Source organism: Oncorhynchus keta, chromosome 25, assembly GCF_023373465.1.
Source record: "Oncorhynchus keta strain PuntledgeMale-10-30-2019 chromosome 25, Oket_V2, whole genome shotgun sequence".
Classification (NCBI taxonomy): domain Eukaryota; kingdom Metazoa; phylum Chordata; class Actinopteri; order Salmoniformes; family Salmonidae; genus Oncorhynchus; species Oncorhynchus keta.
Window position 1 is genome coordinate 3,464,346 of NC_068445.1, and position 12,290 is coordinate 3,476,635.

The following is a 12,290-nucleotide window of genomic DNA, read 5'->3' on the forward strand; positions in this document are numbered from 1 at the left end:
ATTTTACTTTCTCACCCACTCCATACTACTTCCTTCACTCCCTTCGCACCCTTTGACTCCTTCATTCACTCCTTCCATCACTCATCCCCTCATTCCACACATTTTATTAACAGTCATTTTTCTACCATCACTTTATTCAGTTCACCCCCAAAACAAAAATGTACGAATGGAAAATATATTAATCTCACTCACTCACACACACACACCCACACAAACATGTGCAGAGAAACAAACACACACCCTCACTCCCCATCTCCCTGTCGTCCAGGTGTTTACTGTCATATTTACTAAGGGGTTTTGTCTAATCCTCTCACCACACCTGAGTCCTACCCTGTCTGACTTGTCACTGGCTTTTCTCTCTCCCTTTCTCTCTCTATTTCTCTCTCTCTCTCTCTCTCTCTCTCTCTCTCTCTCTCTCTCTCTCTCACACACACACACACACACGACACACACACAGACATTTACACAGACTCTCATGCTATCGCAACCAATACATGTTCATACTATTTTACATGTTTAGTTTACTATAACCATGAATTCGAAATCCTGATGTACTGTAACTCGTTAACGCAATTAAGAAGTCTGTATCCTATCCAGTGTGTGTGTGTGTGTGTGTGTGTGTGTGTGTGTGTGTGTGTGTGTGTGTGTGTGTGTGTGTGTGTGTGTGTGTGTGTGTGTGTGTGTGTGTGTGTGTGTGTGTGTGTGTGTGTGTGTGTGTGTGTGTGTGCATGAGTGTGCGTGTGTGTGCATGAGTGTGAATGAGCGAGAGAGAGATCTGCTGAATTATTTACACTCCAAATCCCACCTAATTGGTATCAGGTTTTTAAACGGGGTCAAATGTTGCGGTGCAGCTTTTCTCTTACCGCATCGCATCCGATGAGGGGCTCGGCCAAGCTCTATTGATCTGCGTCTTAGGCCTTTGACTTGGAAACCCTCTGTGCCAACCTAGGACAGAACACACCCAGCATCACAACAACGACAGTCGGGCTGTAGCGCTCCCCATGTCTAGTCTGAATCCTGGACCATTACTCCATTAAATAGAGTACATGCTAGGGGAGATTTGTTGAGTCACAGCACCATTGATATGCTGCCCAAGGCTGTGCAATGAGTGGGTATTAGATTTAAGCCCCTTAATAAAGCCAATTAGAATTATAGTTGCTCATGAAGGTAACCTTATCATGGCAAGGTAAACTTCAGCCAGACGTGTGTGTGTGTGTGTGTGTGTGTGTGTGTGTGTGTGTGTGTGTGTGTGTGTGTGTGTGTGTGTGTGTGTGTGTGTGTGTGTGTGTGTGTGTGTGTGTGTGTGTGTGTGTGTGTGTGTGTGTGTGTGTGTGTGCGCGCGCGCTCTCTACATCCCCCAGAACCATGGCAGCAAACAGACCAAGATCGGTGCGGACCACACTGGGGTTGGACTCCACACCCGTTCTCCGGCTGGCCCCCGGCCGGCTCGTTTGATGACCAAGGGAAACCAGGGGCCCGAGACAGAAAGAGAGAGGGGAAAGAAAGCGAGGGAGAGAGACAGGGATAAGAGAGAGGGAGACGGACCGTTACACGATCCAGAGGTTGCCGTGGTGACGGCTCCGTCTGAGACGGACGGGCCAGGAAATGGCCACTCATCAATCAAACGCGGAGAGAGGGATGAAAAGGAGGATGGCAGGTCCGTGGGGACTTGCGGGGGATGGAGAAGGGGTGAGGTGGGAGAGAGGGCCAGTGTTCAGCTGTCTGGTTCCCCTGGCCAGGTCTGACGGGCCGTCTGGTCTCCACAGACCCAGTACCCTTCTCCCAGCCTCCCACTGCAAACAGGACACCGGTCCTTCAGGAGAGGCCTGGGGCAGAACAGGTGAGGTCTCCCTACTGACAACCAAACAGAGAAGCAGGAGGACAGACAAGGTTGGAACCAGCACTCGCAGTACCTGTGTTGACACGTATAAATCCACACTGAGTGTACAAAACATTAAGAACACCTTCCTAATGTTGAGTTGCACCCCCTTTTGCCCTCAGAACAGCCTCAATTGGTCACGGCATGGACTCTACAAGGTGTCGAAAGCGTTCCACAGGGACGCTGGCCCATGTTGGCTCCAATGCTTCCCACAGTTGTGTCAAGTTGGCTGAATGTCCTTTGGGTGGTGGACCATTCTTGATACACACAGGAAACTGTTGGGCGTGACAAACACAGTGGAGTTGCAGTTCTTGACACACTCAAACCAGTGCTCCAGGCACATACTACCATACCTCGTTCAAAGGCACTGAAATCTTTTGACTTGCCTTTTCGCCCTCTGAATGGCACACATACACAATTCACATGTCAATTATCTCAAGGCTTAAAAATCCTTCTTTAACCTGTCTCCTCCCCTTCATCTACACTGTGAAGTGAAATCAATAATGGATCCTAGCTTTCACCTGGATTCACCTGGTCAGTCGATGTCATGGACATTCTTTGTGCACTCAGTGTATCTTTAAGCATGTTGTTGTAATTGAGGATTGTTTGTGCGTGTGTTTTGTGTTTGTGAATTTCTGTGTCTTATTCCCCCTCTAGTGGAGCTCCGCAGATCCATGATGCTGAAAGGGGTGATGGTTGTGGTGTACTAAGCCCCAGAAGCAGAGCTGTTCGGAAGCACTCTGGTCCTTAAGCCCAGCCTGGCACGGCTGCCTGTCCCAGCCACACCCACTGCCACAGACCGGGATCCAGACCAGGAACAGGGGGTCAGCAGGCAGCCTCACACCAAGAGGATGGTGGCCCTCTCTCCCCCACCTGCCCAGCCCCCCATACCTCCCTGCACCCCCTTCTTATCCTCCTCTGCATCAGCAGTTTGTTTCTTGTTATGTCAGTCACTGATAGTCAGCCAATTAGCCCTAGTTAAGTAAATGTTCGATAAAATAAAGTAAAAGTCCACTTCAGCTAAAATGTTTTAGATTGCTAAGTTAGTTTAACTGCCAGCAATCTAAACATATTATCATGGTTGAATCACCAGCCAAGGGGGGGCCACAATGATTTTATTAGTCAGTCTCACTCAGTTGTCATATGACAAACTGCAAACATTTCTCTCCACCCTACGGCAAAATGTGTAGAATTCCATGAAATGTGTTATAAAATTGCAAAATCTTCTCTCCGCCCCATAGTAAAAACTGTAGAATTTCAATAAACTTGCTTTTTATTTTCTCTACGCTACATGGAAACATTTGTACTTACAAAATGTTTCTCCGCTGTCAAGAGTGGGGCCACTAAAATGTGTGTGGGGCGGTATGGGTGTGGGTACGAGCAACCGAGGCCCCTCATGAGTTCAGATTTTTTTGTGGCCCCCACCCCCCCATCGAAGTTGCCCGTCCCCCCTCCAGAGCCTTTCAGCAGAACTCAACTCTGTGGAATGGAGGCGGCAGCCATGTGTGGAATCCTCTGGGGTGGCCCAGCGTGAGCAGCCACCTCCAGGGTTCCATTGTGTTTCCAGGACCATAGTTTTCATTGTTTCATTTTTTTTGTTCCCGTAAAAACCCAGCCAAAGTCGTTCCTACAGGTTTAAATGTTTGTGGTTTTGAAGGCCTTTGCGCCACTACAGATCTGAACCTTGAGTAAGGCATTTCACGGTGAAGCCTTCTCTGTAGTCCTCCATCTCAATCAGTCCCATGTGTCTGCTACTATGCTCACCTGACCATGAGAAACTGATTTGCTGCAGAGATAATACGACAGAACACGGCTGCCTTGCTTTCTGCGGAAACAGGATTATTACACAAAACAGAGCTTTTTTGGGGAATCATCAGGAAATCATAGCATGTTTTGTTAAAACTTCCTGCTCTTTTTTCATCGTCAGAGGCCCCTCTCATAGTACAATCTATAGACAGTATACACTGTGTGTGCGTATGCCCGTGTGCGCGTGTGCATGTGTGCGTGCGCCCGTGTGTGTGCGCCTGTGCGCGTGTGTGCGTGAGTGTGTGAGAGTCTATCTCTGTCCGAGTAAGAGTGTGGTGCTACATGCGTGCCCTGCCAATCGATTCAAGGTGAGGCTTGTCGATTAAACAACCAGCACCGTGCTCCCTGCCCCACCCCAAAGCAGTCCCACCCCATACATCCCCCTCCCTCCCTCCACCTCACCTGCAGTCTATCAATAACCCCATCAACAGTCCTATTGATCCACCCCCCTCCCCCCATCCCCGGCGAGACAGCACGGCGTCTGCACAGGTTTAATTTTTTGACAGATTTACAATAAAGGTGAAGTTATTATTTAACTCTTCCGGCTGTGGCGTGCTCTCTGATTTAGCACCCTGAGAGAGGATGAGTTACAGCCGACGAGGAGAATCTGCCGGTCTAGGATGGTAGGCCCTGTTCATAACTCACTGGCTGAATGTCTAGTTAGTCAATCCCTTGATCTGTAATCACAAATGCTGCCAGAAATTACATGAGTGATGAGCTGTAATAAAAGTGCTTACTTTTCCTGCTCTGTCTCTTAAGTGTTATTGGCAGACCCCTCTCTCCCAGGAGGCCGCGGCTGTGAAACAAAATCCCGACATAAACTGGCTCATTGGCTCGGCTAGTGTGGGAGTGTGGGAGTGTGTTTGTGTGCGAGCGGGCGTTATTCCTCTGCTGTGCTGTTATGCCTCAAGTCTCTTTAGAGACAGTGTCTTACTCTATTTCTTGAATTGTCACTTCCTTGAGACACGAATCTCCAAGCTATTTCCGCACGGCAAAAGCAGCAGGTAAGTCCACACTGGATCCCTCTCATGTGTCCACCTTAGCAACGGCATCGCCAAGGATTCACGACAGCTGTGTTCACCGTCGATCTGTTTTCTTCTGCCCTTCTACGGTATACACCTACTGTTTGAACTGTAAAATGGTCGTTTACGTACAGAAAACCATTGATCCTGTGAATATTCGACGATGTGTGCTTCTCGGTCTTATTTATGGCAGTAGGGGGGTAGATCTGGCTTAGGAAGACGGTGGTGGCGTTTTGACGAGGTTGACGCTCTCAACTTCAACGGCTCATGTCCCAGTGGTTCACAGAGCTCTGCTATGGCCTAAAAGCTGTAGGATGTAACGGTGCAGTACTGATTTGACCTTTCGCTCAGGGACTCCAACCCAGTACCCAACGAACCTGTGCGATTCCTAAGCCTCGCAGCCTCTGGTGGGTGTATGCTGTGGGGCGTGACAGCTCTGTTGATACGCCCGCTGACCATAATAATTACACAACAGCCAGCTTGCACTATCGATCGCCCCTATTGATGAAATCCTATTTTACTGTAAAGGTCTGTTGATTTGGCGCGTTACAGTGTAAATCTCTCCGCACAAGCAGGCCAGCCATGCAGGACCTCCCACTACCGTGAGTGATGGATGTGAACCAAACAGAGATATATACTGTCTCGCACACAAACACATCTATTCAGGTGGCTTCGCTGAATGGGGAGTAATACACACGGTTCAAGACAGATACAGAAGTAACGATATCCATATCTCTATGCTCTCCTGTGGGAGTTGAGCGCATAAGGATGACAAGTGGGATCTCCTATCCAGACGCTGGTATGACGTGATGTGCGCGATGGTGTTTATGGGGCGTCGGCTTCATCTTATCGTGATTTGTATTGTCAGCGGCGGTTGAATCTGCATGGCGTTAATGGAGGCGTGATGTGGCTCAAGTGCCGCATGGTGAACGGGGAATCGAGATGAATGTGATGGAACACAGCGAGAACCGGCGTCTATAAACTGCCTCTGGGGCTGATGTGCTCAGAAGGCGAGGGAGGGAAGGAGGGAGGGAGGGGAGGGAGGGAGGGCACTGGAAACCACCATCACCATAGTCAGGAGGGATCATTTAGAGAACAACAGTAAGCATATATAGTGTTTTATTGTGGTATTTTGTGTTCGCCACGCTTTATATGGTGTTATCTGATTACTAATGTGACATGTGACAATGGCTGAGCTATAACAGCAACAAAGTGGAAAGGGGGTGTTACGTAATATACACTCATGTCTATGGTGTAGCGCATTATCGCCCTGTGATCTTCTCATGGAAAAACATAACACGGGCATTAAAAGGAAAGACCAAATTTATTGCTATTGGAGGAAAAGAAAATAGGCCTTTATGGTTCAGGTTAAAATGTGGTCCACTAGACCGTGTTTCCGCTTTGGCGCACAGTTCAAACGCATGTTTTCTTTTTCGTATTTTTCTGGCTGAGCTCTGAACCACTTGGGGGCCGTTCCAAAAGGCCATGGTACAGGCTGGTTTTCCCATTTAGGGGACAAAATGATGTGGAGAGCATGTTCCTCTCCTAGAGGCCTGAAAAATGCTTGAAGCCTGGGTGTAGAGTAATTCACGAGCTCAGCCTCGGCTGCCACAAACACAGCCACTCCCGAAAGGAGAAACCACGTTTGGCCACTGCATATAAAACTCCTTCTGTGGGAGGTTGAATTTTTTATTTATTTTATTTGAATCAGTAGTGAATTGTTTTACAAGCTTAGAGTATGCCATAAGCTAATCTGCTTGTAACTGTCCAGGTATTTTGATGAAAGGCGCAGTTGATCTCGGTCCATTTCCTTATTTTCCTTTGCCAAGAAAAACCATGTATTCATATATTTGGCAGAGAATAGGGACTGAGTTCTCTGGCGTAAGGACATTTACACAGTATAAAAATGTCGTCCTATTGCACATTCAAATACATTTGCAGTAACGGACTTTTAGGTGAAAGCTAATATCAAACAGACCAGACGACAGGATGTGATAGGATGTGACAGTGGATTGAAAGTGTGTATCTATTCTCGATACAATCATATTTACACAGGCTACTTCTTCACATTGCTGCACGTAAGCTATTCTTACATCACTATATGAGTCCGTGAATTCCGTGAAATCATTGAGGGAGAGAATAACCACACCAGTCGGTCATATCTATCAGACACGATCTCCGGCAGGAAAAAAAAACACACACGTATCACAATTCCTGCTGGTGGAAATGCTAATGTCAAGCCTCAGAATTGCTACAATACAAGTTGTCTTCCCCGATGTAGAAAGGAACCGGGCGGGATGAGACAAAGGGCTGTTTCTAATCTCAGCAGGAAACATATAGTAACGATGCAGTGTGACACAGTGATTGATATGAGTAAAGTTGTCTATTTTACAGAAGAGAGAAAAGAGAGTGTTTCCTGCTAATCCCTACGCTTATCTCCTGCCGTAAATCACCGCCAATGGCATTCATAAATACGCCCGAGTGTCGTCGTATGGCTCCAGCACGGGCAATTCCACTTTGACCTTTACATTTTGCATCGGTCACTCGTGCTTAATGCGTGCCTCGACCCCACTGACCTTGGCCATTTATATTTAATAGTCACACAGGCGGATGGTTCTCCAGACAACAAACACAAACACACACATAAACCTACTGTATTGCCAAATGGCGAGCTCATGCCATGATTAATATTGTCATCATACCATGGTCACATTTGAAATCCGTCTAATGACGGAGGTACAGGCTAATGTGAAGTCCCATCTACTGTTTCTCATTAGTCCTTGTCCCTCCAGTCACAGCCCTTTGATTCCATTACGGGAGCCCAGCGGCACTTCATATCGTCGTATGGCCATCCTAACCTTTGACTTCAGCCACCGCTTTAAAGGTTTTGCTCTTTGCCCTCTCCCATTTGACCTGTCTGAAGTATACTTTAATAATTGCAGCTGACGCTATCAAATGCACATACGAGAGGGTGGCAGGGCAGGGGCCGAAGTCTGTCCAGTAACCTTTTGGCCTTTCAGTCATCCGCTGTGCCTGATGCAACCATGGGGTTTGTGCCCCCCCCCCCAACACACACACACACACACACGCTATTCCATACTGTATTAGTCTGCATGTCACAGTTATTGATGGACCCTTGGAAATATTTTATTGGTCAGGGTGACCTTTGACTCAGGTCAGCCAATCATAACCCGCCGTCCCTCTCAAGCTCCTATTGACCTGATCACATGATCAGATGACATTTAGATTAGGGAAATATACACTGCTTTCTGTTGGTAGGCTGTTTGTAATCATTGGAAAATAGAATGCACACATCATGGCATGACTGTTTCCTCTGTCTTCATCCATCCTTTTGGAGGTTGTGTTGCCCATTTACATCTGGTATTTGCACCAGTTTGTGCAGGTACAGGGACCAGTAAGTGAGAAGTCAGTCATTTTGATTATTTATGGTTAGCGACCTGTGGTAAGACTGCATTGTGTCATTTTGAGCTCAACGTAACACCACAGAATCCCAAAAAGGGGAAGGAAATCATTTTGCAAAAAATACATATATTATTCATTTTGAGCGCTTAATGTCACACGCATTAACTCTGCGGTGCAAGATAGTGCATTTTACATTTGAGTCATTTAGCAGACACTCTCATCCAGAGTGACTTACAGTAAGTGCATTCATCTTAAGTTAGCTAGGTGGGACAACCACATATCTCAGACATAGCACGGACATTTTCCTCAATAAAGTAGCTAGGAGGGGGGAGAAAAGTGAAGTGATAGGGTTTTTATTTTTTTGTAAAGTTGTGTGCAAGGACCACTCGGCACAACGAAGTAGGCCTACGGCAAAACGTTGCTGGTCACCACGTTGATTAACTCACATACATTCTTTTGAGTACAACACAATTTTGCAATGACAATGGAATGCCTCTGCCCTAAAATGATGTCCCTCCCACTCGATGTGGGCCTTGTTGAATTGTAAGGTAGGCCAGTCGCCGTCAACAGAAATGTAGCTTTGTGTCGACGTGTGTTGCTACTCGTGGTTATATGTTGTTATTGTTGCTGAATGACTGATTCGTGATGTCATTGATATTGGTGGACATATTCAAACAATGTGTTTGGAACAGTTGATATATAATATAAAATCATTCCAAAAAGGTTTGCATCAGAAAATGTTTTTATCCACCATTGGTGCAGACCCCTGCATGACTGTTTTCAGGTAGATACCTCCATTTGACTTACATCATTTCTTCTCCAATAGCCTGCGTGACAGTTACGTCTACAAAACAGTTCAATCACTGTTCTCATATCAGTTGTCATATCATGGGGGTTGTTGAAACCACTGTGTCAACATAAAAAGCACTGCCATATCAACCAACGCTCAAAACACGGTATAGCTCTCTCCACCGTTCCCTCTCCCATCTCCTCCTTTCCCTCAAAGTAAGCCTCTTTGTCACAGGAAGTATGGCTTGCGTTGAAGCACCTGCAATTAAAATAAGCCTGATCACAGCTGGACAATTACCTTGCCAACTAACCTTTTCTGGAGGCACTTAAGGATGTAAGGACCCTGAGGATAGATGTGCCCTGAGTGGATCAGGCACTTCACCGAGAGAGAGAGAGAGAGAGAGAGAGAGAGAGAGAGAGAGAGAGAGAGAGAGAGAGAGAGAGAGAGAGAGAGAGAGAGAGAGAGAGAGAGAGAGAGAGAGAGAGAGAGAGAGAGAGAGAGAGAGAGAGAGAGAGAGAGAGAGAGAGAGAGAGAGAGAGAGAGAGAGAGAGAGGGAGAGGGTATCATGGTGAGATTACCTAATCCTCTGAGAGCATCCCAGTTGTAGGGCTTGTTCATGTCAGACGTGAGTGGGGCTTTGGCTAAGTTTACCCCAGAGAGGGCCACAGAGCACACAGGGATCTGCCCCCTCCACAGCACATCGCCGGTGGCTTGGTAAACAGTGTAAATTGGTTGCAGGGAGCAGATAATATTTCCCAACACTTGCATTCATTAGCACGGTGGGTATTATTTTTCACCCTTCCTGACTGCACCAAGGTCTACCCTGGAGGTACTGCCCCCTCGGTGCACTGAGTTAGGTTTCACCGTGCTTGTGTTATTGAAGGGGTAGACCTGAGGGGCAGCCACTGAGAATCAACAGTGGAATACTGCTTGTGTTTATTCTCATCCATCAAACGTGATGGAGAACAATCACCTGGAAGGAGGATGCAAAATCATGCTTCAATAGGCCGGTTTTGGGATGAGGTTCCTCGCCTGGCACTGACAGGGCACTGAGGGCCTGCCCGGTTATGCCGAGGGGCACACGTACTTACACATGTCATAGTGAGTGAGATTGCAGACGAAGTGCCATGCATGAGTAGATGAGCGCTGTGTGTCCAACACATTTCAGATTCTATGCTTTATATTTTGAGTTCTCTAACCACAAAAATAATCTCCTACAGGTTTGGTGAGGAGTGCAAGATGGAGTGTCCTTGGATCATTGAAGAGGTCTCTAGTCAGTATCACTTAACAGTTGTGCGCGTGTGCCAGAATTCAGGGGAACAACTCAGTATGTAGTGTGAAATAACACGATTTAAAGGGGCACTTTGGGATTTTTGTCATTAAGGCCCTTAATCTACCTCCGCAGAGTCAGATGAACTCGTGGATACCATTTTGTATGTCTCTGTGTGTTTTGTGGGAAGGAAGTTAGAGGTCGTTTCGTGAGCCAATGCTAACTGTCATTAGCGCAGTGACTGGAAGTCGACGGGTATCTGCTGGCGTGCTCACTGCCAAAATCCCGGCGTATCCCTTTAACACAATAAGCAGCATGTTGCCGTGAAGTGGTGTAGTAAGGGCCTGCCATAGATCATGTCGTTAGCAGTTAGCTGGTGCTGCAGGTGTGTATAGACTAAGGGAAGGCTGTAAAGGCCTCCATTACAGTGAAAATAGCCCACTCCCACAGCCCCTCCAGACAGCCAGTCATTACCCATCTATTGGGAGGCCTGAGAGAGAGCAGTAAGTATGGGAGACGTACGGCTTTGTTAGAATGCGCCTGGATGTTCTCCGCGGGGTTAATACTACCGGGGTCCAGCGTCCAGCGCATTGAGCGTCTCTCCCCCAATGTGCTTGTGAGTAGAGTCAGGGGTTATTTGATGCTATTTTTACAAGAAACTGGTTAATTTGTCTTAAGTCATTACCGTCTATTACGGCTGGAAGTCTTGGGAAAAGGTGGGAAGCGGCAGGCGCTGGCATTCTGCCTAAAGAGAAATCAATGAAACAAATGAATCCTTTGCAGGCTGCGGTGACACAGTCATCCATCATTCATGGGCGCTTTTACCCAACGAATCAGGGAGCAGGGCAGGGGGAGAGAGAGAGGCCCAGGGGACGGGGCAGACAACCACGCAACGCCCAACACTGGGGCCACAGCGAGGAATCATCTTGCTCCAAGCCGAGCCTCCTAACACAACAGCTGACTGTCTGTCTACAGAGTGCAAAGCAGGGATAAATACAATTGGAAGAGCAACACCATGAACAGCCATGATTACACACAGTGTCACTCTCGCTCTCACACACCAGTATTTCCTCCCTCCCCCAGCTTGTTCTGGGCCTCCAGGTTGATGGGAAGACTGACAGGTGATCTTTATCATTTATTTACACTGGACATATAGCCCGCGTATTGGTAATTAATTCCTCAGACAGAGAGGGCAGAGGAGGGAGAGAGAGGGATCAGAAAGAGAGGGCTAGAGGGAGAACGCGATCCCCACTGTGGGGGTGGGCATTGAAAACAGAGATTCCCCTCCAACCATCACATTGAGCACAACCTCACTATGTGGCGTTGCCTTGTTCCAATTCCATCGCATTCTGTTGGCATTGTTCGAATGACGACGCGTTCTGTCTGCATTGCAGACTCCCGCGGCTCGGGCCCCCAGTCCGACGAAAAGGGCCACGTGTCGCCACCCACAGCCTCACTGGGATCACAACCACCCCCCCCCGCAAGTGAAAATGAGAACAGCAGCTATAGCAGCTTGCAATACCAGACAACAAAATCAATGAAAATACCCCCCCCCCCACACACACACACACACACACACAAAATGAAACATTAAAATACAAGTGAAATGGATTGATTCTTTTATTCGGACAATTCTTTTGCTTTCTCTGACTGTAATGCTACAGTTACACGTGATTAAAACTCATGGTATCCCAGCACATCATTGCATCAGCCTCCTGCGTTCCCCGTATGGTCCGCCTGTGACATGCAATGGCAGCGCCGACGTTAACCTGTGGCGACTGCATGTGTTCTTAAAAAATGTTGCGAGTGGGTAGGACTGGGGATGGAGGTGGTAGGATCACTCCCTGGGAAAGCATAAATAAATCATGGGGAACCGCAGAACAAGCGGCATCATTACTTGCCTTGTCATCGTAATGGGGGCTGGCACTTACCTTAACCAGCCTCAAAGAGGAATACCAATAGCCTTTCTTTTTTTTCACTGACACAGGTGGCACGATTCTGTGGAGGAGCATTCTGGAAAATCAGAGAGAAACAGGGAAGAGATGGAGGGAGGGAGGGAAGGGAGGGAGGGAGGGAGGGAGGGAGGGAGGGAGGGAGGGA

General features: G+C 47.6%; 1 long non-coding RNA gene across 1 annotated transcript; it reads right to left on the minus strand.

The window, feature by feature from the left end:
• Positions 1–11,796: 11,796 nt before the first annotated feature.
• On the minus strand, positions 11,797–12,252 carry LOC127911925 (uncharacterized). The gene is made up of 2 exons (XR_008079813.1): positions 12,122–12,252; positions 11,797–12,034 (listed from the first exon to the last, which is right to left on the minus strand). It is a non-coding gene; the product is annotated as an uncharacterized LOC127911925 (long non-coding RNA).
• Positions 12,253–12,290: the final 38 nt, after the last annotated feature.